General features: G+C 36.4%; 1 pseudogene; it reads left to right on the plus strand.

Moving 5' to 3' along the window:
* Window positions 1–6,416: 6,416 nt before the first annotated feature.
* LOC119258130 (60 kDa heat shock protein, mitochondrial-like) overlaps window positions 6,417–25,838 on the plus strand; it is a 29,532-nt pseudogene continuing 10,110 nt past the window's right edge.

A 25,838-nucleotide genomic window follows, 5' to 3' on the forward strand; every position in this document is an offset into this window, starting at 1 on the left:
TGAACTGCTGGAATATAATCTGTAGGGTTTGGGTCTGGGATCTGTAGTTTATGAAAGTTTCCTGAAGTGGTCCTAACATGCATCTGGCACTGGATTATGGAGACATGTTTGGAAATTACTGATTGTGTCCTACATTAAGGAGCTATTGCCACCATTCTGCAGAGTATTATAGATGTATTCACTGGAACAGAGATTTCTAAGATGCCTGGTTTGGATCCTCTTTATTAATTTTAGAGTGAAAAAATTAGTTTGCAAATGACATAAGAGCAGAGACACTCAATGTTAACTTAGCATTCTTGGAAATTAGGAAAACGACATTCTCAACTTTGAGTCACATCACTTATAAAATCTTTCCATACATTCAGTGGGATCAATGAAAAAGACTAGTTTTGTTCAGATAAACATCCATCTAAGTATGATCTTGAATCTGGACATCCTAGGAGTATTTGGGAGCTCCTCTTACCATTTGAGTCAAAATACAATGTTTACAATGAAATTGGACTCCATTTCTTAAAAAATACACGTGGACATTCACTATAATTACAAAAGAAAACTGAGAAGAAAATCAGTAGTTGCCTTTTGAAAATTCATAGTCACCATATCAGTAGGAACATTTGCTGCCAGACTGAAATTTTCAGGAAACCAGCATGTCAGAGTGAACAGCACGAGTTGGTCTCATCACACCCCTTCATTTACTGTGAAATCCCAAGCCGGTAGAAAGGCCTAAATAAGTAACTTCCAATCTCAGAATGACATCGTTACCTGCACTTGGTGCCTGGTGATTCAGCTCTGCCAAACGGATGCTGTGCAAGTCAGGCACAGAGCCTCATCTCTCATCTTCAGAGCACATTGTTCTGTCCTGGAACTGGCACAGCTCACTACAAAGCAGAGAAAATTTTAAGTCTCTTTCACAATACTTTTTCCCTTTGTCTGATTTTTATTAGATCCCAGAACCATATTCCCCTTTTGGGACATATTTTAAAAATTGATGGACATCAATAAGAAAATGACTCAAATGATAGATATTCTCTTCATACCTTTTCTTCTTAAGCTTTATATATTTCATAAAGCACCTATAAAAACAGTTGAAAGGTCTTCATTTACTTGACGAAAATGTGTTCTGCTTCATGGTCATTATTTCAAAGGTAGTCAGTCTCTCAATGAGTTAAAATACAGATGTTGAAATTACAGGATGAAGATATTCAGAGTATTCAGCTATTCTATATGATTCATATGTCCTAATCATTGAATTTTATATATATTTTAATAACTACATGTCACATTATATCCTATATTTCTTAAATTTATAGTTTTTATAGTCATAATTACTATGTGAGCACAGAAGACAGATATAACTGTCTCTATATGCAGATGAGTAAACAAAAGGTTGAGGGGGTTGAGTGATTTACCTCAATGGCATTTACCATCCTGTTGGTAATAAACAACTTATGATTTAAAACCAAATTTTTTCACTCCAAGTTTACAACTTCCTCTTCTACTTTCTAACCTCCTTTATTATGATGTTAATAATAAATAATAACATGTGACATTATCTTTACCTTTCTTTTTTTTTTTTTAAATTTTATTGTTATATTCCCCATACAATTGCAGCCCCCCCATTCTGACCCCAATCCCTCCCCTCCCGCCCCCGCCCCCCAAAAATGTCTCTGGTTCATAGTTTTTTGTTGATTTTGATTTTCACTTTCTTATAGTTATTCATTTTCCTGGTCCCTTATTTAAGTTTTCTAGATTCCTGCTATGATTGAGACCATCCGGTATTTTTCTTTTTCTTTTTGGCTTATTTCGTTGAGCATGATCCCTTCCAGCGCCATCCATGTTGCTGCAAATTGCATGTGTTTATCTTTTTTGAATGCTGAGTAATATTCCATGGTATATATGTACCACATCTTCTTGATCCAGTCATCTATTTTTGGGCATTTGGGTTGTTTCCAAAGCTTAGCTATTGTAAACAGTGCTGCTATAAACATAGGGGTGCAGGTGTTCTTTGGAATTGATGTTTCTGCGTCCTTTGGGTAAATACCTAGAACATTTTTGCACCCAACACTAATGATAAAGGACTGATCACAAAAATCTGCAAAGAGCTGATGAGACTCAACACACAACAAAGAAAATAATCCAGTCAAAAAATGGGCAGAAGAGCTAAAAAGAAACTTCTCTGAAGAGGAAATGCAAATGGCCAACAGGCATATGAAAAAATGTTCAACATCACTTGTAATCAGGGAAATGCAAATCAAAACTACCATGAGATACCATCTTACACCAGTGAGAATGGCACATATTAAAAAAACTAGCAACAACAAATGCTGGCGAGGGTGTGGAGAAAAAGGAACTCTTCTGCACTGTTGGTGGGAGTGCAAACTGGTCCAACCAATGTGGAAAGCTGTGTGGAGATTTCTGGACCTACTAAACATAGAGCTTCCATATGATCCAGCAATTCCACTCCTAGGTATCTTTACCTTTCTAAACTGCGTTATTCTGCCCACTGATGTTTTCTCAATGAAAAAAAAAATTCTTGGAGGGGGCGGAGCAACATGGCGGCGAGGAGACCCTGCAAGTAAGATCTCCCATTAAAAAAAGTTAATAGGGAGGAAAAGCGGCAGGTCCCAGTGAGAACTGGGACACGGAGATAAACGGGTGACTCCAGCAAACTACCCGAAGAAGAAAGTGGCCATAAAAGAGGACTAGAAGGGAGGGAAGCGCAGAACCCTGCTCCCCTCCCCCGCCCACAGAGGCGGCACTCTCCGACCCACAGAGAGGAGGAAACAACAAACCAAAACGACCAACAAGAACAAACGACGCAGCAAGCGGGACTGTGAGTGGAAAGGAACTATTGCAGCCACCACACCCCATGAACGGGAGCTGAGGCGAACCCTGCAGGATCCGACACGGCGGTGAGCTAACGGCTCCGGGCGCCATTAGAGAAGAACAAAGACCCCGGGAGACGCGCACACAGCCCGGGCTGCCGGTAAGCTTGCGCAGAAACGCGGCGCGCTCGGGGAGCTTGAAAAGCAAGTGCAGACCAGAATCGCGGCTGCCCAGGTACCCGCGCCTGCGACCTAGGCTTGCGGGGAGACACGCGGAGGTCCTCACTGAGGTGAAGGTCCCTCCCTGAGTGAGCAGGAACCAGGCACCCGGGCACGGGAGCTGTGCAAAAGGCGCCATTCCTGCGCCACTGAACTGGGCTACAGCCCGCGTCCTGGAACTGAGGGCTTTGAACTGAGACCCGGGGCACGAAAATTCGGGGCGTGGGTTCTCCACGACGGTGGGGCACAAGGCAGACACAGCACCCCAAAGCTGTTGAGGTGTACCCTACCATTCCCGCTCTGTTCCCTGTCCCACGGGGTGGGGGGGACGAAAAACAGCCCCCCAAGGACAATAGGAGAGATCTCTGGCGCCACTATAGGCCAATCTCCCTAATGAACACTGATGCAAAATCCTCAATAAAATTTTAGCTATCAGAATCCAACAATGTATCCATAAGATAATTCACCACGACCAAGTTGGATTCATTCCAGGGGCACAAGGATGGTTTAACATCCGAAAATCAATCAACGTTATCCAACACATCAACAAAAAGAAATATAAAAACCATACGATAATATCAATAGATGCTGAGAAAGCTTTCGACAAAGTGCAACACCCATTCATGATAAAAGCCCTTGAAATTCTTGGGATACAAGGAACATACCTCAACATCATAAAGGCCATCTATAACAAGCCAACAGCCAGTATCATTCTCAATGGTGAAAAGCTGAAAGCAATTCCATTAAGATCTGGAACAAGACAAGGATGTCCACTCTCACCACTGCTTTTCAATATAATACTGGAAGTCCTAGCCAGAGCAATAAGACAAGAGAAAGACATCCAAGGAATCCAAATAGGAAAAGAAGAAGTCAAACTATCACTATTTGCAGATGATATGATAATATACATAGAGAACCCCAAAATCTTCACAGAAAAACTAATTCAACTCATCAGTCAGTTCAGTAAAGTGGCAGGATACAAAATCAACACGCAAAAGTCAGTAGCCTTCCTATACACAAACAATAAATCTGAAGAAGAAGAAATCAAAAAAACCATCCCTTTTATTATTGAAACAAAAAAAATCAAATATTTGGGAATAAATCTAACAAAAGAGGTAAAGGACCTATACAAAGAAAACTATAAAACACTGTTAAAAGAAATAGAAGAAGACACAAAGAAATGGAAAGACATCCCCTGCTCATGGATTGGAAGAATAAACATTATTAAAATGGCCATCCTACCAAAAGCAATATACAGATTCAATGCTATTCCAATCAAAATCTCAATGGCATTCTTCAAAGAAATAGAACAATTATTGATGAAATTCATATGGAATCACCAAAAACCCCGAATAGCCAAAGCTCTACTGAAAAAAAAAGAAGGAAATGGAGGCATCAATCTCCCAGACTTCAAACTATACTACAAAGCCATAATCATCAAACTGCATGGTATTGGAACAAGAACAGACATACAGACCAATGGAATCGAATAGAAAATCCAGAAATAAACCCACAGATTTATGGTCAACTAATCTTTGACAAAGGAGCAAAGACTATGCATTGGAGCAAAGAAAGTTTGTTCAATAAATGGTGCTGGGAAAACTGGGTCGCTACATGCAAAAGAATGAAGCTTGACCACTACCTCACACCATACACAAAAATCAACTCAAAATGGATTAAAGAACTAGACATAAGACCTGAAACCATAAAATACATAGAAGGAAATATAGGCGAAACACTACGGGATTTGCACATCAAAGACATCTTTACAGACACATCACCCAAAGCAGTGATAGTGAAGACAAAGATAAACAGCTGGGACTACATCAAATTAAAGAGCTTCTGCACAGCAAAAGAGACAATAACAAAAACAAAGAGAAACCCCACCAACTGGGAGAACATTTTTGCACCCAACACTAATGATAAAGGACTGATCACAAAAATCTGCAAAGAGCTGATGAGACTCAACAACAACAAAGAAAATAATCCAGTCAAAAAATGGGCAGAAGAGCTAAAAAGAAACTTCTCTGAAGAGGAAATGCAAATGGCCAACAGACATATGAAAAAATGTTCAACATCACTTGCAATCAGGGAAATGCAAATCAAAACTACCATGAGATACCATCTCACACCAGTGAGAATGGCACATATTAAAAAAACTAGCAACAACAAATGTTGGCGAGGATGTGGAGAAAAAGGAACTCTTCTGCACTGTTGGTGGGAGTGCAAACTGGTCCAACCACTATGGAGAGCTGTGTGGAGATTTCTGGACCTACTACACATAGAGCTTCCATATGATCCAGCAATTCCCCTCCTAGGTATTTACCCAAAGGACACAGAAACATCAATTCCAAAGAGCACCTGCACCCCTATGTTTATAGCAGCACTGTTTACAATAGCTAAGCTTTGGAAACAACCCAAATGCCCAAAAGTAGATGACTGGATCAAGAAGATGTGGTACATATATACCATGGAATATTACTCAGCATTCAAAAAAGATAAACACATGCAATTTGCAGCAACATGGATGGCGCTGGAAGGGATCATGCTCAGCGAAATAAGCCAAAAAGAAAAAGAAAAATACCGGATGGTCTCAATCATAGCAGGAATCTAGAAAACTTAAATAAGGGACCAGGAAAATGAATATAAGAAAGTGAAAATCAAAATCAACAAAAAACTATGAACCAGAGACACTTTTTGGGGGGTGGGGGGCGGGAGGGGAAGGATTGGGGTCAGAATGGGGCGTTTGCAATTGTATGGGGGAATATAAAAATGAAATTTAAGATTAAAAAAAAAAAAAGAAAAAAAATTCTTCTAGCTATTGGCTGTGTCTATTTTACTTTGAACTCAGATGTTAACATTTAGAACATTATTAGCTCTTTTCCCATCCTTTGCTTCACAACATGGCAAAGTCCCAAGGTTTGAGTTAGTAACTTGAAAATATAATGTCTGTGACTTTATGGAAGAAAGAATAAAGAGAAGCTGGACTGAACAAGATAAGAAGTTTAGTCATTGTTCCAAAAAGTTCTCTTTTAAAAACAGGAATTCTAGGCCCCTAATATGAAAAGTAAATGAGAACTTAGATTTAATTATAGACTTCTGCAAAGTTCACTCTTTGTGTTACCCAATAGGAAGCAGCTTTTTATAGATACCAATTTATTCACTTTCTTTAGCATTCCAAACTGAACACTTTCATGAGGTTTTTTTTTTTTAATAAGATTCTTCATGAGTTGCTGCTATCATAAATAAGGTAATACTTCATTTGTATTGATAGTTATAGAACAATCTAATTCCCCTGGGCTCAAGGCTCAAGATATTTAATTTACTAAGAATAGTAAGTGTCAGAGTGACACAGATAAATAAAGGGTAACCATGGAGCCCAGAACACCAACAATTCCATTTGTCTTGACCAAGTAATTGGTACATAATGGTCTGGAAATAATCTGCAGAGGTTCTACTTCCAGTTCTCCTACAACTCATTTTGCAACCTTTTATGTCATACCTCCGTTTGGACCTTGATTTGTCTCATCTATAAGGGAAAGTTTATCTTTATGTACTCAAAGGTTCTTTGCACTGCTAATATTCTAGTGGAAGGTCTTGTCTTGATACTGAAGGCTGCTGACTGATTAGGGTGGTGGTTGCTGAGGCAGTAGGGACAATTCCTTCCAAAAACAATAAAGATTTTTGCACAAATTGACTTCTGGGAGTGATTTCTCTCTAGTATGTAATGCAGTTTGAAAGCATTTTGCCAACAGTAGAACTTCTTCCACATTTTGAGTCAATGTTCTCAAATTCTTGTCATTACAGCATAGTCACTGGAAGTGGCTTCCATCCCAAAATAAACACTTACTTTGCACAACCATAAGAGATAACTTTTTATCCATTCAACTTTTATCATGAGATTACAGCAATTCAGTTTATCTTGGGGATCAACCTCTATTCTAATTTTCTTGCTATTTCCACTGTATCTACAGTTACTTCCTCCACTGAAGTCTTGAACCCTTCAAAGGGTTGGCATCACCTTTCAAACTCCTGTTAATGTTGGTATTTTTTAAAGATTTATTTATGTATATAAACAGGCCAGATGTGCAGAGGGTGAGAGGATTCACCAGAGACAGAGTGGGGAGCAGAACACAGACTGACTGAAACACACTGCTGAGGGGAGCAGTGGGCGAGACAGGAGAGGTCTGCTGCACCATACAGGTTGCTCCCTGGCCGGCCGGGGATTGAACTCATGCTGCAGAGGCTGCGGACTGCTTCATAGTGTGGTGCTTAACCTCTTGCACCACCAGGGAGGCCCTAATGTTGGTATTTTTACTTCTTCCAATTAACCAGTGTTCTTAATGGCATCTAGAATAGTGAAAACCCAAAGGTTTTCCATTTACTTTTCTCAGATCCATCAAAAAAATCACTATTTATGATAACTTTTGCCTTAGGAAATACATATCTTAAATAATTAGACTAAAAGCTGAAGTCATTCCTGGGTTCATAGACTCAAAAATAGATGTCATTTTAGCAGGCATGAAAACATTAATCTCCTTGTACTTTCCATCAGAGCCTTTGGATGACTTACTATATTTTCAACGAGACAGTGAGAAGTAATATTGAAAGGATTTTTTTTTTTTGAGTACTAGGTCCCAACAGGGGGTTAAAATATTCAGTAAACCCTATTGTAAACAGATGTGCTATTATCCAGGCTTTGTTGTTCCATTTAGACAGCACAGAGTAGACTTAGACTAATTCTTTAGGGTCCTAGGAATTTTGGAATGGTGTAAGTGAGCACAGGCTTCAACTTAAAGTCACAGCTATGATAGCTCCTAACAAGAAAGTCAACTTCTCTTTGAAGTCAGGAATTGAGTTCACCTCTATAGCTATGAAAATCTTAGATAGCATATTCTTCAATAGCAGGTTGGCTTACAGACAACTATAAATCAGAGATACTCTTCAGGGGAGGGGAGGAGAGGGATCAAAACGAGGGTGGGAGGAGCACAAGGGACTAAGGTGATGGTGCACAGGTTAATTAGTGGTGGAAATTTTATGGGGATTACACCTGATGTAAAATATATACAAATAAAGAAATTAATTATAAAAAAGAAGAGTAAAAAGTGTGAGTTTAATTTTTTCCCTGTAAGTTTTAAATGTTTCATTAATTAAAATTTGAAAGAAAAAAAGTTTAAAAAAAAAAAGGATGATTTATCACATTGAAAATCTTCTGCTTAGTAATAACCACCTTCATCAATTACCTTAGCTAAATCGTTTGGACAACTTGCTACAGCTTCTATAACAATACTTGCAGCTTCACTTTCACTTTAAGGGTTGGAGTACCTTGTTTTCTTAAAACTCATGAAAACTCTGCTAGCTTTAAACTTTTCAAATACAACTCTTTAGTTCCTCCCAGTCTTCATGGGATTTAATAAAGATGGGGCCTTGCTCTGTATTATGCTTTAGCTTAAAGAAATGTGGTTTGTATGATCTTCTATCCAGATCACTAATACTTTCACCATAACAACAATAAGGCTGTTTTGCTTTATCATTCATGTGTTCACAGTACTAGCCCTATGAATTGCTTCAAGAACTTTCAGCTTTCAACATGCTTTTCTCACTAAACTTTTTTTTTTTTTTTTTTTTTTTTAAAGATTTATTTATTTATTTATACAAGCACTGGGTACAGTCAGAAGCGCGGGAGGGTGAGAGAATTCACCAGAGCCAGAGCAGGGAGCAGAGCAGGCAGAAGGACCGAAGTACACTGCTGAGGGGAGCAGCGGGCGGCAGGAGAGGTCTGCGCGCCATGTGGGACCCTCCTCCGGTGGCCGGGGAGCAGCCGGGGATCGAACCGGCGCGGCAGAGGCTGCGGGCAGCTTCGCAACCCAGCGCTCAACCGCTGCGCCACCAGGGAGGCCCTTTTCTCACTAAACTTAATCTTTATTTCTAGTTTTCAATTTGAAGTGAAAGATGTACAATTCTTCCTTTCACTTGATTGCTTATAGGTCATTGTAAGGTAATTAATTGGTCTAATATAAATATTGTATCTCAGGGAACAGGAAAACCAAAGGGGCAGAGAGAGTAGGGAGCAGCTGGTAGGTACAGAAGGCAAAACACATACAACAATTATGAATTAAGTTTGCCATCTTTTATGAGATTCTTTACACCCAAAACAATTACAATAGTAACATCAAAGATAACCATAATATGTATTATAATAATAATGAAAAACTTTGAAATATTGTGACAATTATCAAACTGTGAGAGATACAATGTGAGTACATGCTTCTGCAAAAATGGAAACAATATACTTATCAATGCAGAATCACCAAAAGCCTAAATAAAAAGCAATTATCTGCAAAGTTCAATAAAAGTAAGAACAATAAAATGAGGAATACCTGTAGTTAATATAACATGATGAATCCATTCAAAATATTTGGCAAAGTAAATGATAAAATACATGATTTCTTAGGTTAATTAGAACTATAATCTATGGTGTCTTTATTCTTATTATTTGGTGTTTATTCATGTTGGACATGCTTGATAAATTATTGCTCTATACTGTTATCCTCCTGGAAATCAACAATGTTAAAAGTTCTTTTTAAACTTTAAACTTTAGACTACTAAGCGCATAAGTATAAAGACAAAAAAGTTAAGGAGTAGAAGCTACAGATAAAAAGAAGAGAACATCTTTTATGTTGTTCTCCAGTACAAAAGTCAAATCCTTTTGTGGGGATACTTCAACATAATAAATTCCATATATGGCAACCCACGGTTAACATCAAACTCAATGGTATAACTCTGAAAGCTTTTATTTTAAGATCAAATAAAAGGGAAACAGACAAAATTAAGCCAAACGAACCCTAGAAATCTGAATACAGAACTGAGGTTACCAGAAAGAAACATGGTGAGGAGAAGGGTTGGTGGTAGGAGCAAATGGGAGTGGAGTTCCAATCAACTATAGTGAAGGATTATTTGAGTTTTGGTGTTGGGTGTAGTGTGATAACATACAATTGCAGATGAGTGAAATTATCCCTAAAACATATACAGTGTTATAAACCAATGTTACATAAATAAACAAAATTTTTTACAAAGTCAGATAGTATTTATGTACCACATTCACTTTGAATTTATGCTTCTGGCATGGATAATAGAAATTAAACAGTTCTAGAAATCATGAGACCTTTCTTCTAATTCAGCCTTTCTGCCAAATTGGATTTGTGAAACATGTATGTAGAGCCTCTGAAATTCAATTTCCTCATACATAAATGGATGATTCATTCTATATTTTAAAATTTCATTCCTTTATTATTCAATAATTACTTGATTCCCCTTCCCAAATTCTTAAAGCTAGGTTCCTAGAAAATTAAATGAAAATTGTCATTTTGTGACTGATATGTCATAAGCTGACTCTTTATCAATAATTCTAAAAGTCACTTTATTGATAATGGTCATTAAAATAATTACTTTTGAAAAATAAAACAAAGCCACCATTAATAAGAGTTTCCTTTGGAAAACAGAGGGCTGAATGCATACAATTGTGTATTTATGGGATGTGAAGGGGCTGTCATTGTAGGATTTATATTCTGCATGCCTATGAGTTGAACCCACTGAAACAGCAAATTTTCCATAAAACTAAGTCATTCCAGCTTCCTGTGTGCAGTACAGAAGAAACACCAGGCCGCAGCTCTCTCTCATATACAAACATGAGGTCATTTTACTTGGTTTCTACATGTAGTGTTTCTCCAAGCAGCATTAATACCACCTTTTTCCATAGCTCATCATCTTCATATCTATTCATTCTCTCTACTAAATTAAAAAAAATCTACTTCACATTTATTCATTAAAATGGCAGTAGCTATTTGGCTGCCCTGAATATCTGGACATTTCAATAAAATGCAGATGTAGAAATTATGAAGCTATTTTTCCTGGAAAACTACACATTGCTCTCTTTTCCATGCCTAACAGAGAAAACTAACCAAAGTCAGATTCTATAAACTCTTAAAAAAAAAAATGTTCTCCTTTTATAGCTCTCTTTCTTTGAACAACTTGTTAAGCCTATATGTCCTCCCTAAATGGACATTGAGTAAAGAACGGATATATCTAGCAGAGGGGAAATGTAAACAAATTACTCCAACAATTCAAACTTGAAATATTTTTTCACTTTAATTTGGGATTGCTTTGAGTGGATTCCCAATTCATTTTTATGGTTTAGTCAGATCTAAGTAATATATTTGTGTTTGTAATACATTCCCTTGTAGATCGGGATGAAGTTTTTAATAGTTAACAATTCATATATAAATGGTAATACAGATAAAATAATGAAATTTCACATTTATTAAACACTTAAGATTTTCCAAATAGCCTCAGATATTTTCCTTATACTTAATTTATAGATATTATAATTATATATTATCACTTTTAATCATCATGAGGTAAGGATTATTTGAGTAAGCATTACTATTTCACTCATTTTTGTATACTGATGACACTGAGGTGCAGAAAAGTTAGGAGACATGCAATAGGTGTATTAGTCAAAGGAATAAGTGGTAGATCCAGGATTTACACCTATTCAACATGACTTCAGAATCTTGATGCTTTATGGCTTTATGGTCAAAATACATTTTGTAATTAGAATTATTTTCTCTCAAGTAACAAAATACCTCATTCAAAATGACTGGAAAAAAAAAAAAAAACTACTTTAAAATTCCAGGAAGTTGTAGCTTTGGTATACAGAATGACTTAACTTACATATATTATAAAATGATATCCATGGTAAGTTTAGTTAACATATACAATTTCATACACATACAAAAAATATGGAAAATATATTTTGCCTTGTGATGAGAACTTTTAGATTCTACTTTGCTAGCACATTTAAAATATACCATACAGGGCCTCCCTGGTGGCGCAGGCAGTTGAGCGCCCCAGTGTGAAGCTGTTCGCAGCTTCACAGCGCGGGTTCAATCCCGGCCCGCCGGCGAGAATCCCACATGGCGCGGCAGACCTCTCCTGTCTCACCGGCTCAGCAGTGGGTTTTGTCAGTCTGCCTGTTCTGTTCCCTACTCTGTCTCTGGTGAATCCTCTCACCCTCCCGCACATCTGGCCTGTACCCTGGTTCTTCTATAAATAAATAATCTTTAAAAAAAAAAAATAAAATAAAATATACCATACAGATGCGTTACCTATAGTCATCATGTGCTTTATACCCCCAGTATTTATTTATCTTATAGATTAAAATTTGTACCTTTTGACTATCTGAATCAAAAATCTATTGATGACTGCCAGCTTGCTCCATAAATAAGGGGAATATGTAAATTATCATTTAGCTCTGATCTTTTTCAAAAGTGGCCATCACTCTCACCTTTAATGTAGCTGGTGCTCCATTACTTTGACTCCATTGCACTTACTTTAGTTGCCCTATGGTTCACCAATTACTTAATGGAGAAATAAAAAAAATTCTCCTACTATATTATAGGCTTTTAATGATTTAAGAAAAATTGGTCAAACAATTCATATTCCTGTATACATAGACACAATGAGCTGACTCATTTTCTATGAATTAATAGTTTTATTCAAATGTAACTAAAATATAATAGCAACTATCCTGACATTGTACAACATCTATATGATTTCAAACACTACCATCCAGTAATGCACTGCTTTTTTATCACAGTATTCACTGTGTATTCTACTTTTTAACATCCTCAGAATTAAGTGATTTGTGACAATTTTTTCCCCTCTGAAGTACTTCTTAGAATAATGCTTTTGTATTCTTGTATTTCTCTCTGACTTTTGTGTCCAATAAACTTCCTTTGTTGGTAGAAAATTTGCTTTGTCAAAGAGATTATTTGCTACATTTGAAAAAGACATGCTACTAATCAAAAGAATTCTATATTTGACAATATACTGACAAGAGCAAGAAGATTATGAACCTAATAAATTTTAGTTTTCAGTTATTCATAAAATTATCCTACGTTCAATTTCCTTTCACTTTATGCTTATAGATTTACTTCTCCTGGCAAATAAAAATTCATATTCTACTTTTACACTGGAACAACAAACACTACTACCTTTTATAATATTATTCCAAGTTGTGATATTTATGTAATCATTTCCATCAGGCAGCCAATTAGTAAGTAAACCAATAAAATTAAACTCCTGCAAAAGTGACTACTCTTTTGTAAATACAATGAATATAATCAAGTTGTGCAATGGTGCATTGACAAACTAACCACTAGGAACATGGTGTAAAGTACCATGGAGACAAATTACACAACTGGAAGCTGCAGAATGCTTGGTACCCCATTCTTTTGTATCTCATCTGAAGTGTGTTTTCGTGGTTCAACCTTAGTTGTACAAACTACAGGGAGTCCAGGAAGGAAACAGTTAAAGCCACTATAATTCATATCTGGCTTATAATCAATGGAGTGGGGAGGGATGCTCCTGAGGGGAAAATAGGTGATCCAGTGTAATTTCATTGTAAGTGTAGCTGGAGCTGGACCTCCAGGCAAATAGTATAATCTGCTCTTAAAAAAATACCTAGTTTTGGAAAGCTTTGAGTAGGATGCCCCTGATTTAGAATTGCCTAATGTAAACACACAAAACATCTACATTTTGACGACATATGTCTTCCAAAAGAACATCGCATATACCCACAGGTAGGAACTGCAGGTGTTTCATAACTTAAATGCTCCCAATTATGTGAGATGACCCTTAAATCTCATCAGATACCTCCCCATATATTATCCTAAGCCCAAATGTATGTGTTTAATGCAGAAAATAAGAACCTAGGGGAACCTGTTATATATCCCAGACTTTAAATTATTTTTCCTATCCTACTAATTATTTGTATTTTTGAAATTATTAATAAAGTTTGACACTGGTAAGATTTTAGATGTATTTCTAATCTGTCAATCTGATGATTCACTTTATCTGAGTCCTTTTAATTAAACATGTACACAGACATATGTTCACACATGTTTTAGTAACATATATATAGAGGAAGTAAGACTATAAACTAAACAAGATATAAGTAATAGAGGACTTATGATGATAGTTAATTGGGGTAATGGGAGGAAAGGGTGAGGGTTGACAGAATGGCAAAATCAGGTGGCTAGAAGTAGATTATTGTTGATATTTTAGTTTTGCTAAGAGTGGCAATCTCATGGGTGTTTATTGCATTTTTAAATATAGTTATTTAAATAAAAAAACAAGGCTAAGGAACAGACAAATCCAAATAAAAACAAACCCTTGAATTCTGAGTGCAGAACTGAAATTGCCAGAAGTTGGGAGGTAGCAAATGGTGGAGAGGATCCCAAGGACTGTCATGGAAGATTATTGGTGCTTTGGTGGTAGGTACTGTGGGTGACATTTGAAGAGGTGTGAACATGTACTCATAAAACAGGGATGTATACAAATGCTACAGCAATAAAAATAAAATAAATAAAAAACAACAAAATAAAAATAAGTATTATAAAATAAATTTCAAATGTGGGTCAGCCCCAGTAGTATCATAGTTAAGTCTCAATAATTAATGAAGTAACTAGTGAAAATAAACATTTCCAGTATCAGCTACAAAAATAATATGAATGGATATATGCAGATACGTAAATTAAATTTTAATTCCTAATACTTAGTACTATAGCTTACACTTGGTAGGAGCTCCTTTTATAAGTAATTGTATTTTGTGAAAATAAATATTTTAAAAGCATGTAACAAATTAAAGAAAAAATAAGGGAGTGGCGGGGCAGGGTGATATGAGAAATGTTCCTGCATCCTCCTAAATTCAGTCAAAAATATGTTACAGACAAAACAGCTCAAATGACATATTCAACTTCTACTGAATTATGGCAAACTAAATAAACATAATCGCTTCTGTTCCCTTTAGAAGTATCATTGAAATATAATAATAATCTGGAATGATTTATAGCACCTAGAGATGTTTGGCAGCACACACAAAAAAGAACTCTGACATTTAGGATTACTTTCATGAACATCCTGTTACGTAACATACTAAAGATATTAAAATAGAATACTGTGGGAGAGAAATACACAGTTACAAATACTTGTTTAAATAGGAGATTCTATAATAAAAGTATGATGATAGCCATGTAGAACATTTTCAAGATAAATTAATGAACAAACCAAAACTGTTACATAGGCAAAAAAAAATACTAGCCTCAAATAAATTATTCACTTAATAATAAGCACATAAAATTTATTAGATTGCTAAACTGACAAGATAATATAACTCACACATGAAGATATTGGTTAGGCAATGTATGAAAACTATCAAAAATGTAAAACAACTTTCCATAATTGAATTATATATAATCTATTATATTTGTAATACCCAACAATTGCAAGAATATGAAAAACTCATGTTTATAGATTGTTAGTTTCAGTGTTAATTGGTATATTATACAATTTCTTTGGATGACAACGCAGCAGAATATTTTTTAAAGCCATAAAATGCTCATATATCTTGATTCTTTAATATCACCTTGGGTAACTTATTTTATTAATGGAGATTAACTAGTTCTAACACTGATTTTAAAAGACCTGTTGAATATTTAAAAGCTGTACAGAAAAAAAGCACAACATAGGACGACTAAACAAATTCAAGACTACCTATAATAACAGTACATAAACTAAAATTTCCAATTTAAAATTATGTTGGACAGGTCTTGTCAAAATAAAATTCAGTGACATGCCACACACAAGAGTTATATAAAGAATAGCAAAGAAATGACCAAAAAAAAAAAAAAATGGTTCAAACACAAGGGAAAATTTCAAGAGCAAGCTCAAGTTAGTATAACTCCATGAAAACTTTGAAGGTAAGCTTTAAGACAAAAATCCATAACTAAGGGTAAAGAGGGTCACTACATAAAGAAATATGACCTTGTCAAATCTGTAAATACCTAATATGTCCAAGTAAAACTAAAAAGAAATATAAGGGGAGGACAAACAGAAACATTCACAGTGATCAATTCTAGAATGAAAATTGGGGCATCAACTATGATTGTATTCATATTGAAGATAAGTAATGGCAACTTGGGTTTTATGATCTTTTATAAATTTAACAATTTATATTACATATACTCCTTTTATAGATGATATTTATAAAAGAAGTATCACAATAAAATACATAAGGCTAAATTTGAAGCTATCAGTAATAGTTACCAAACTGTGTTAAGATGCCAGAATTTTTGCCTTATTTTTTATCCCAATCTCCTCCTAACTAAATACAACATTTAAATAAAATATAGGTTGAACACTAAAGGCAGATTAAAATGAGCTATGTTTCCATTATTAAATAGCTAATGAATAGAGTGCTTCGAGAATATCAATTCTCTATATCTTGTTTGGAAACTGGAATTTTGTCACAGTTGTACAAACTAGGAAACAAAGGAGATCAAGAATTCCCCAAAGCAGAAAATGACAGCCCAAAGCTTAATAATTCCCAATAGTATGAATAATTTATTTTATTAGGTAATAAATTACAATATAGTCTTTTATCTACATTTAAGCTTTAAATTCCCACTATAAATAGTTCAATACCAAACCATTCCAATTGAGATATACAGGATAGTGACTGTAAGGATTTCTTTTTAGAGAAAAAATTCCATATTTAAGTTAGATATTTAATTTTTCAATCACTAATATTTTAACATTTACTTAAAAACACTTATTTTGAGATACAGAATGCAGATAAAATTAATTCTTCTTCAACAGACAGGAAAAGGTTCTTTGAAGTACATTTTGCTTGAGATGTATCTCAACTGTATTTTTATACTTAGCATGTTTCTTTTCAACTACAACAACTTAGACTGAGTAGGTATATTTATTTACTTTGCTTATACTGAAAAGACTAGAGATTACAAAGATATAGAAGGTTAGCTGCACCTATAACTAAAAATAAATACCTTTTACACGAGTACATAGCTTTGCATTGCACATCACTGAATTCTTTATTTAATTGAATTTGGCATGGGTTAGGTGACAAATCAGCATAACTAAAGTAAGTGTAAGGTAGTATTGCATTTACTCTATAGAATGTAATTATAAGCATTTTCAATTTAGTACATTTACTTTTGAACTTACTTATTTGTAGGATGTGAGGACTGTGACCTCTTTTTAAGTTCAGTGTAGTAAAATCTTTTAATGGATAAAAAACAGTAAACACTTCTAACAGAGCAATATGAGATATATTAGGGCCACTCAGTAACTATGCCATATTTTTTTTTGGAAAAGCTGTTCTGTAACAGTCCTGATTATAAGACACCTGCTTTAACTTTCTGGAAAACTCTTTCTGTTAGCTGGGATCTTTTTGTTCTTGGCATGTACTCAAAAGTGACTAGTATTTCCTGACCATTTTTAAAGAAGAGAGAAAACATATAAACCTACACATACACACACACACACACACACGTATATACCTGCAAACAAATCAGCATAGACAAAACACATATTTTTATGCTCTGACAACCTGCTTGAAAACAAATCAATTTGTTGTTTTCATTCATAAAAGCATGAGGTTTTAACAACTTACTAAATCTGAAAAGGGATCTTGAATATTTGACTCGAGGGAGTCCAGCAAACAGAAGAGTAAAGACACCAGGTTCACCATATTATGTAAATATTAATCATACTTACAGCCTAATTATATATAAATCAAGACAACAATCCCTGGAGGAAAACCAGATGACCAATGTAGACACAAGATATTTAATACATGGCACAGACATTAGAAAAAAACATGGAATTTAATTGCATTTGGAGCGCGACCAGGGCAGTGTGATCCAAGAAAAGCAGGGGAAGTTTGGAGCATCTCTGGTGTGGACTGAAGGGCTAATGCCCACACCAGGGACTTTAGAACCAGGAATCTGCTCTGGGGGACAGGGAGGTAGGTGTATAACAGAGGGTCTACATCCAGAAAACTATAATAATGGATGACAGACCCACATTCGAACACCAGTAAAGGCATATACTATACTGCTGGATGGGGGGACATGGGGGTGTCCAGAGCTATGGAGTTCAGCTCTTCTGGGAATGGCAGCTACCATTAAGAAGGAAGGCGATAGATAGCAATGGAGAACTGTTAGCAATGAGATTAAAGACCATGCAAAATTCCAGATGGGTTTAAGATGACCTTTGATGGAGAGAAAGGTGTTCATAATCACAGTAATTTACAGAAGTTTATGTCAGCTTCTATAAGTGTTAAAATAAAATTGCAGGTATAACATATGGACATATACATTCTTGTGTGTGTGCGCACATATCTGCCAGGAATCATAGGGAAACGAGAGATTGAAAATAAGAAAACAACACAACAGAAATACTGTGCACTAACTAACCAGAATGCTTAGTTAGGATGGTTGGACCCATTTCAACCATCCGTTCTTCTGCCTCTAGCACAAGTAGTTGCTGTAAAAGTCTAATCAGAGAAATAGCTCACTAAGACCCAGCTGGAAGTTTGCTTATGGAAGGGTAGTAAGGAAATGCTGTTAGTGGGAGCCAGGAAGGGGAGTACCCTACTAGCAAGTCGCCTTCTATGCTGCGGAGACTTTGCTCTGGATGCTCTCCCATGCTGCCTCTGCACCCACTTTTATGACTCTTGGGGAAAAATTAATTCAAAGGATGTCTTGTAGATTCTATGGCAATGCAGATGGAATGGATACTTTTGGTATTTGCTGTGTGCTAAGCCTGGGTTGTTCTATTTCATCCTCAGTACCATAACATTCCATAACTAGAATAAGATGAAGAATTATAGAGGTTATATTTTCAAGGGAAGCAGTCAAAGGCAGAGCTGGATTTCAACCCCAAGTTACCATGACTTATTAAATGTCCTTCTTTTCACAGTCATATCTCATTCAAATGAATCCCAGAGCCCTTTTCAGGTATAAATTAAAAGAAATAGCAATGAAGGATAAACTATTTGCAAACTGCAGCATTTGTCACTTTTCACAACTTACCTTTTTAAAATCCATAGTCTTTACAAAGAAATCTTGCTCCTGGAGAGAAAATGATCTCTCCTAAGGACAAGCTAGAACAGCTGCAATAAATGATAGACTTTACGCACTGCTATGCGGCAGAAGATGAAATAATACCACTCTCACTGTGGGGTATCTCATCCTAGAACTGTCTGCATACAAATATACCCAAAGGAAACATGCAGAAAGCAAGCAAGCAAGGTTGTACCTCAGTCATCCCAGCATAAAGGAACAAGTGTCCAAGTTGTGTTTTATAATTTAGAATTCTCCATAGATGAATTAAAACTCAGATTTGAAATCTGTTTTCATAATGCTATGGGTAATTCAATTTTGAACACTAATGTAAACAGAGACACAGATTTTGTTACTGAGATACCACAAATATGCAACCTGATAAGAACAAGAAGTAATCTAGTAGCTAGCTAAATACCCTTGAATAAGTGAAGTATATTGTAAAGCAGTGGAGTGATGGTATCCAGGTAGAGATGATCAGGTTTGTGTTGCTCAATTTAGCCCATTTGGGAGACTAGTACCCACTGAAAACCTTAGCCCAGAGTCAGAGTTTCATGCTCACACAACCATACTACCCTCTAAATGGAATATAACAAATTCCAGGCTACTAAAGCTCTAACAATTGTTTTCAATTTATTGTTGTGGAAGTACCATTGTCCACCTGCCAGTGTTTTGACTGTACAGGATATCCCCTCTTAAGCGTAGTCACCTTAGCAATGCAGCAGTTTCACCACTGAGGCACCCATAGTCCTCCACCATGATCCTCCCCCACCCGACTCCCTCCCTGTCTCCCTCTGAAAGCCACAGATCTGGACAAAGACAACGTATTACCTCTCTCTCTCTCTCTCTCTCTCTCTCTCTCTCTCTCTCTCTCTCTCTCTCTCTCTCCCTCTCTCTCTCCCTCCTTCCTTCTTTCTTACAAATAAGTTATGTCCTAGAACTATGAAAATGGCTATAATCTCTTTTTTACTGGCTTGCTTTGGATTCTGAACAGCTCCAACATACTAAATGTAAGAAACAAACTTAAACGCTATCATTCAACTGATATTTCATTTTTTGAAAAATTCAATTGGAAGTATTTACAAACACATAGTATTAATGGATTTGTAATTCCAAATGACTTAGCCTGCCATACTTGAGCAAGAACCATAGTCTTTATACATGTACCCATTCCCCCCACCCCTGAAGGGTTGTTTTAGATTCCACATATAAGTGTGATCATACAGTATTTATTTCTATGACTTTTTTTTTCACATAGCATAATTATGCCCTCAAGATTCATCCACATTGTTTCAAGTGACAGTATTTTCTTCTTTTTAATAAATGAATAACATATAATGGCTCTGTACACATACACACACACACACCCCAAACATGTTCTATATCCATTCATCTGTTAATGGACAATTAGGTTGTTTTAATATCTTGGTTAATCTGATTTTAGTTCTTTCAAATATATAATCAAAGAGGAAATGCCAAATCATGTAGTAGTTCTATTTTTAATTTGTTGAAAAACTGCATAGTGGCTGTACCAATTTACCTCCCAACAAGAGAGCACAAGGGTTCCCTTTCAGCCTTCCATCCTCCCCAACGCTTGTCTCCTGTCTCCATGATAGCCATTGTCACAGGTGCGAAGTGACAGCTGACTGAGTGGGGATTCCGCAGGACTACAGCAGAACCTAGGATGCTGCCTTTCTGCCTACCTTGTAGGCGATGCTGATGCTGCTGGTCTATGGACCCCACTTTGCACAGAAGGTTCTAATTGGTTTGTAAATCTGTCTTTCCATTGCCTCCTGGGCTGCAATGGAAGACACTAGCATGTCACTTCTTTAGTTGAATTTTGATATTCACATAAACCACTTTCATTGGGATAAATAGCAGGATGATCAGAATATGACTATCTAGGAGCAGTACATTCCCCCAAATTTCAAATGAGCTAAAAAATGTTAAAATAGGGGCCTCTCTGGTGGTACAAGGGGTTAAGTCTCAGTACTATCAAGCTATTGGCAGCCACTGCAACACGAGTTCCATCTCTGGCCAGGGAGTTTACCCACATGACACAAAAGATCTCTCCTGTTTCACCTACTGCTGCACCTCCCCCTGCAGTGACCTTTAGGGCTAACCGGCCCTAGGTCCGGCTGGGCAACCAGTGCGCAGGGGAAGAACAGCAAAGCAGGGGAAGTGCAGCAGCGGAAGTTCCCTGAAAAGGCAGAAGCTTATCAAAAGATAACGACCACCAAGAACCACTACAAGAATACTAAAATTCTTATCCCATCTTTCTAGAACTACAAACTTTAATCCCTTATCTGTCTTTCTAAACTTCCTCCTTTCTTCTATAATGGTCATTGTTTGTTATGTAGATCACCTCCCTGATGGTGATAGACTGAGCCCATGAGCAAGCTAATTTCTTTAATATTCATTCCTGTGCTTTTGGAAAACATATATATACTGGTCACAAACTTAAAGAAAATTACACTCAGATTATCACTCTTGAAGTGTGTCTGTTTGTCATTTCTTTCGCCGACGCCCTGACCACCCTGCACGCTTCTCTCAACCCTGAGGTGGCCTCATCGTCTACTGCTGTGCTGGTCCACGGCAACCTACTGCTCCCCTCAGAAGTGTATCTGCTCCCACAGTAGATCCACCTGTTCTGCTCCCCACTCTGTCTCTGGTGAATCCTGTCACCACCCCCCATGTCTGGCATACACCCCAGCTCTTGTATGCAAAAATAAATAAAATAAATCTTTAAAATATTTTTAAATGAATGTGAAAATATTTTATAAAGTAGAAATTACTGTAAACAGTTTGTTGTTTTAAATGTTGATACATATTTAAGTGACAATGTTAGGGGGAAAGGATGTCCTGAGATTAATCCCACAGTCAGGCACCCCGTTTTGTATCGGGGTTGCTCTACAACAACAATTCTTTAAGTGATCGAAATATTTATAATTACTAAGGTAAAGCCAGGTTGACTCTATACAGCTGATATAGGTTTCGTTTACAGTTACAGAGTTGCTGTTCAAACTCTTAGAGGCTAGATCCTACTCAGTTCTTTTTTTTTTTTTAAAGATTTATTTATGTATACAAGCACTGGGTACAGTCAGAAGAGTGGGAGGGTGAGAGATTTCACCTGAGCCAAAGCAGGGAGCAGAACAGGCACACGGACGAAGTACATTGCTGAGGGGAGCAGCGGGCAGCAGGAGAGGTCTACACACCATGTGGGACCCTTGCCTGGGGGCCGGGGATTGAACCAGCGCTGCAGAGGGTGTGGGCAGCCTCGCAACCCAGAGCTCAACCGCTGCGCCACCGGGGAGGCCCCCTACTCATTAGCTGATTGGGCTGCCATCACAAAATACTTCAGACTCAGTGACTAAAACAAGAATTTATTTTCTCCCACTTCAGGGTATGAGTAGGGCTTGTTTCCAGTAAGATCTCTCCTCCTGGCTTGAGGATGGCTTTCCTTCCTCTGTGTATATGTACTCCTGGGATCTTTCACTTCTTATGAGGAGACCTACTTACTGGATTAGGGTCTACCCTTAGGACCTCATTTAATCTTGGTCACCTCGTTAAAGGCTCTGACTCTAGTACAATATGCTGGGGTCAGGAGTTGGGCATACAGTCTTGTCTTTCTGTTTATATTTCCTTTATAAATGTCTCATACCTTTTCTCTAATTTTAAGCCAAATACAGACAGAAAGGCATACACAGCTATAGTTAGTAGTAGTATAGTACGGATGAAAAAATTTTAAAAACATTTTTTTCATCTTTTTCTAAGCAGTTTTCCCTTCTTGCAAGTTCATAAATTATTGTAATCTACTCTCCCTTTATTAAGTTACCAGCTAATAGTTATTTACCAATTTTATAGCATTTACATAAAATCTGACCCCTATAATTTTGAAGTCTGTCCTTAGACACAGCTACTCCTCTTTGAAAGGGAGCATGACCCTTTCCACAGAACGAAGTGTTTTAAATAACAAACAAAGCATAAAAGTATTATTATGCTATGACAGGGTACTCTACAATTACAAACAATTTATCCTAATTATATGCTGTCCTGACACTCAATATAAAATGCAGATGAACCACTTAATGCACTTATAAATAAGATCAAATTTGAACACTCCCACTAAATATGCCAGTGGTATCTGCTATTAGCACCTTGCTTGTTTTATTTCTCAGTTTAACCAAAGCTTATTATGGATCAGAAATACTAGTTTCTCACTTTTAATATTGTAAACAACTGAGAGAGAGAACACCTAAAACTACCTTCAAATAATCATCTGTGAATTGGAAGCCTACCTTGATACTATGAGACTCAGGATATTTGAGGTTTGCTCCCAGTCAATAATGCTTTCTCTAATATGAAGTCTACATACAGTCATGTGTGCATTGTTATTATTGAAATAAAGCCACACAAGGTGTTGGTCTGATTAAAAGACAAGTGCGTAATTATGGGGGAAAAAAAAACAAATAATCCAAAGTAAGACTGATTTTTTTTTCTTCAACGCCTCCCTTTAAGAGTTGACTTTAGAAAGAGTCATGCGGAGCTACTATTCTGGTTCTCTATTGCTGAGGGTCATGGCAACCTGAAATCAAGGACAAAGACCAGGATGATTTCTGTAAAATGTTAAATGCTAAAATGCAAACAGGCTTGCACACACACACATACATACACACACACACACAAACACACACACCCCTTCCTGGAGAGGAATTTTTTTATAGTCATTAACCTTTCACTTTAAGTTTACTTTCATATATGTTTTAGCTCAATTCCAAAATGTTGTTTTCCTTGAGGTGGTTTTATACACTCAACTGGCATCCTCCTATTTTTAAAAAGTCGTTAAGGGTATAATTTTGGAAGTCTACATTAGAAAAAAAATAGTAGTTTTATTTACAAAATCTTTCCATCAAAGCTAAACAGTAGAGTTGAGCTGTGTTGTCATACTGAGCATATTTTTTTAAAGAATTAATAACATAGCTCTGTGCATTCTTGGAAGTATTAAAAAATAAAAAGCAAACAAAAAGATCCCACTTTTGGTCTTTCATGCCATGTCTTTGTAAATCAGATTGACAAATTTACCTAATCTAGCTTCCTTCCTACTGTTTACTGCAAGTATAAGATTAAGGGACAGGGCCTCCCTGGTGGTGCAAGGGATTAAGCACAGCACTCTAAAGCTGTCTGCAGCCCCTGCAGTACAAGTTTGATCACCAGCTGGCCGGGAGCTACCCACATGGCTCAGCAGATCTCTCCTGTCTCGTCTGCTGCTCCCCTCAGCAGTGTATTTCAGTAGATCTGTCTGTTCTGCTCCCCACTTTCTTTGGTGAATCCTCTCACTCCACCCCCCACACAACTGGCCTACATCCAGTTCTTGTATGCATAAGTAAATAAATCTTTTTAAAAAAAGATTAAGTGACAAAAGTTCTGCTCACTAAAAAGCACTATCAAGAAATACACAAGTGCAGCATAGGATAAGAGGGACAGAACCTGCTGGAGCAAGTAGTGGGTTAAAATTTAAATAAAGTGATCAAGGTTGGTCTCATTGAAAAAATGAAATGTTAGCAAATATTTTAATGAAGTGATGTTCTCATCATTTGATATGTGGGAGAAGAGCAATGGAGCTAGTGGAAAGTCCCTGAAGGTAGGACAAAAAAAACAAAAAAGAAATACACAAGTGCAGGGCTGGGGGATTTTTTCCCTCTATCCTTTAAAGGTCTCAACGGAGATCCCTGTAACAAAAAATAAACAGGAGAGAAACATAGAAATTTATTTAAGTTTTATGGAATGTGTGAACTTTCACCAGGTTATGAAGAGCTGAAGAAATAGTTAAACCAGAGTGTTTTTATGCCAGGGTTGATGAAGAGTGGAAAGCTGTGGAAAGACATGATAGGCGAAAGGATATGAGGCTAATGTGATAACTGGGATAACTTAGCAAGACCTATGCAGTCAGAGTCCTGTGTCCATTAGATTGTAAGTCTGTGCCTTCTTTCCAGGCACAGGAAGGACACCTCTCCCATGACTATTCAGGAGAAAACCCTTCCTGCACTGCTGTGTCTCAAATTGTTTTAATTTGAAAATTCAGTATGACAAGGCGCCATATTTTAGAGTAGTGTGTTCTCAATTCTATTCTATCATGAGCCAACAACAAATTATAAGAAAAATATTGGTGGCATATATAACCAACAAGAGTTGGCTCCTAGAGTGTATAATAAAAATATTAACTTAATAATAAAAATATGAAAAACATCAAAAATAAATGATAAAACTTTTGAACAAATTTCACACAAGATAAACAGTATAGTATATAAAATGACCAAACAGCACAAAAAAAGGTGCTTAATATAATTTGTCTCAGCAAAATGAAAATTAGAACCACAATAAGATATTACTGTATATGAGTCAGAATAATTAAAATAAAATATAAGAACAGCCCCAATTACTGGTGAGGATATGAAATAAATAGAACATTCCTACATTGCTAACCATACCAAATGGTTAGACTTTCAAAATCCATAGGCGATGTTCAAATTAAGCAAGCAAATTGCCAATGCCCCAGCAATTCTTCTCGTATTTAATTAAGTATGATGAAAATATATTATCGTAAAAACATATTGTGCATGAATGTTCATATCAGTAACATTCATATTACTCAGATGTGAATTAAAAGGGAAATAAGCTGTGATTCAGTGAATCACATAAGATAGCAATAAAAAGAACAAATTACTGATACAACACAGATAAATTTCAAAAATATTTTTGAATTTTTGAATGTTTTCTAAATATTATTTTTGAAATAAATTATTTA

Source organism: Talpa occidentalis, unplaced genomic scaffold, assembly GCF_014898055.3.
Source record: "Talpa occidentalis isolate TD23 unplaced genomic scaffold, MPIMG_talOcc4v2.1 talOcc4.4, whole genome shotgun sequence".
Taxonomy (NCBI): Eukaryota; Metazoa; Chordata; class Mammalia; order Eulipotyphla; family Talpidae; genus Talpa; species Talpa occidentalis.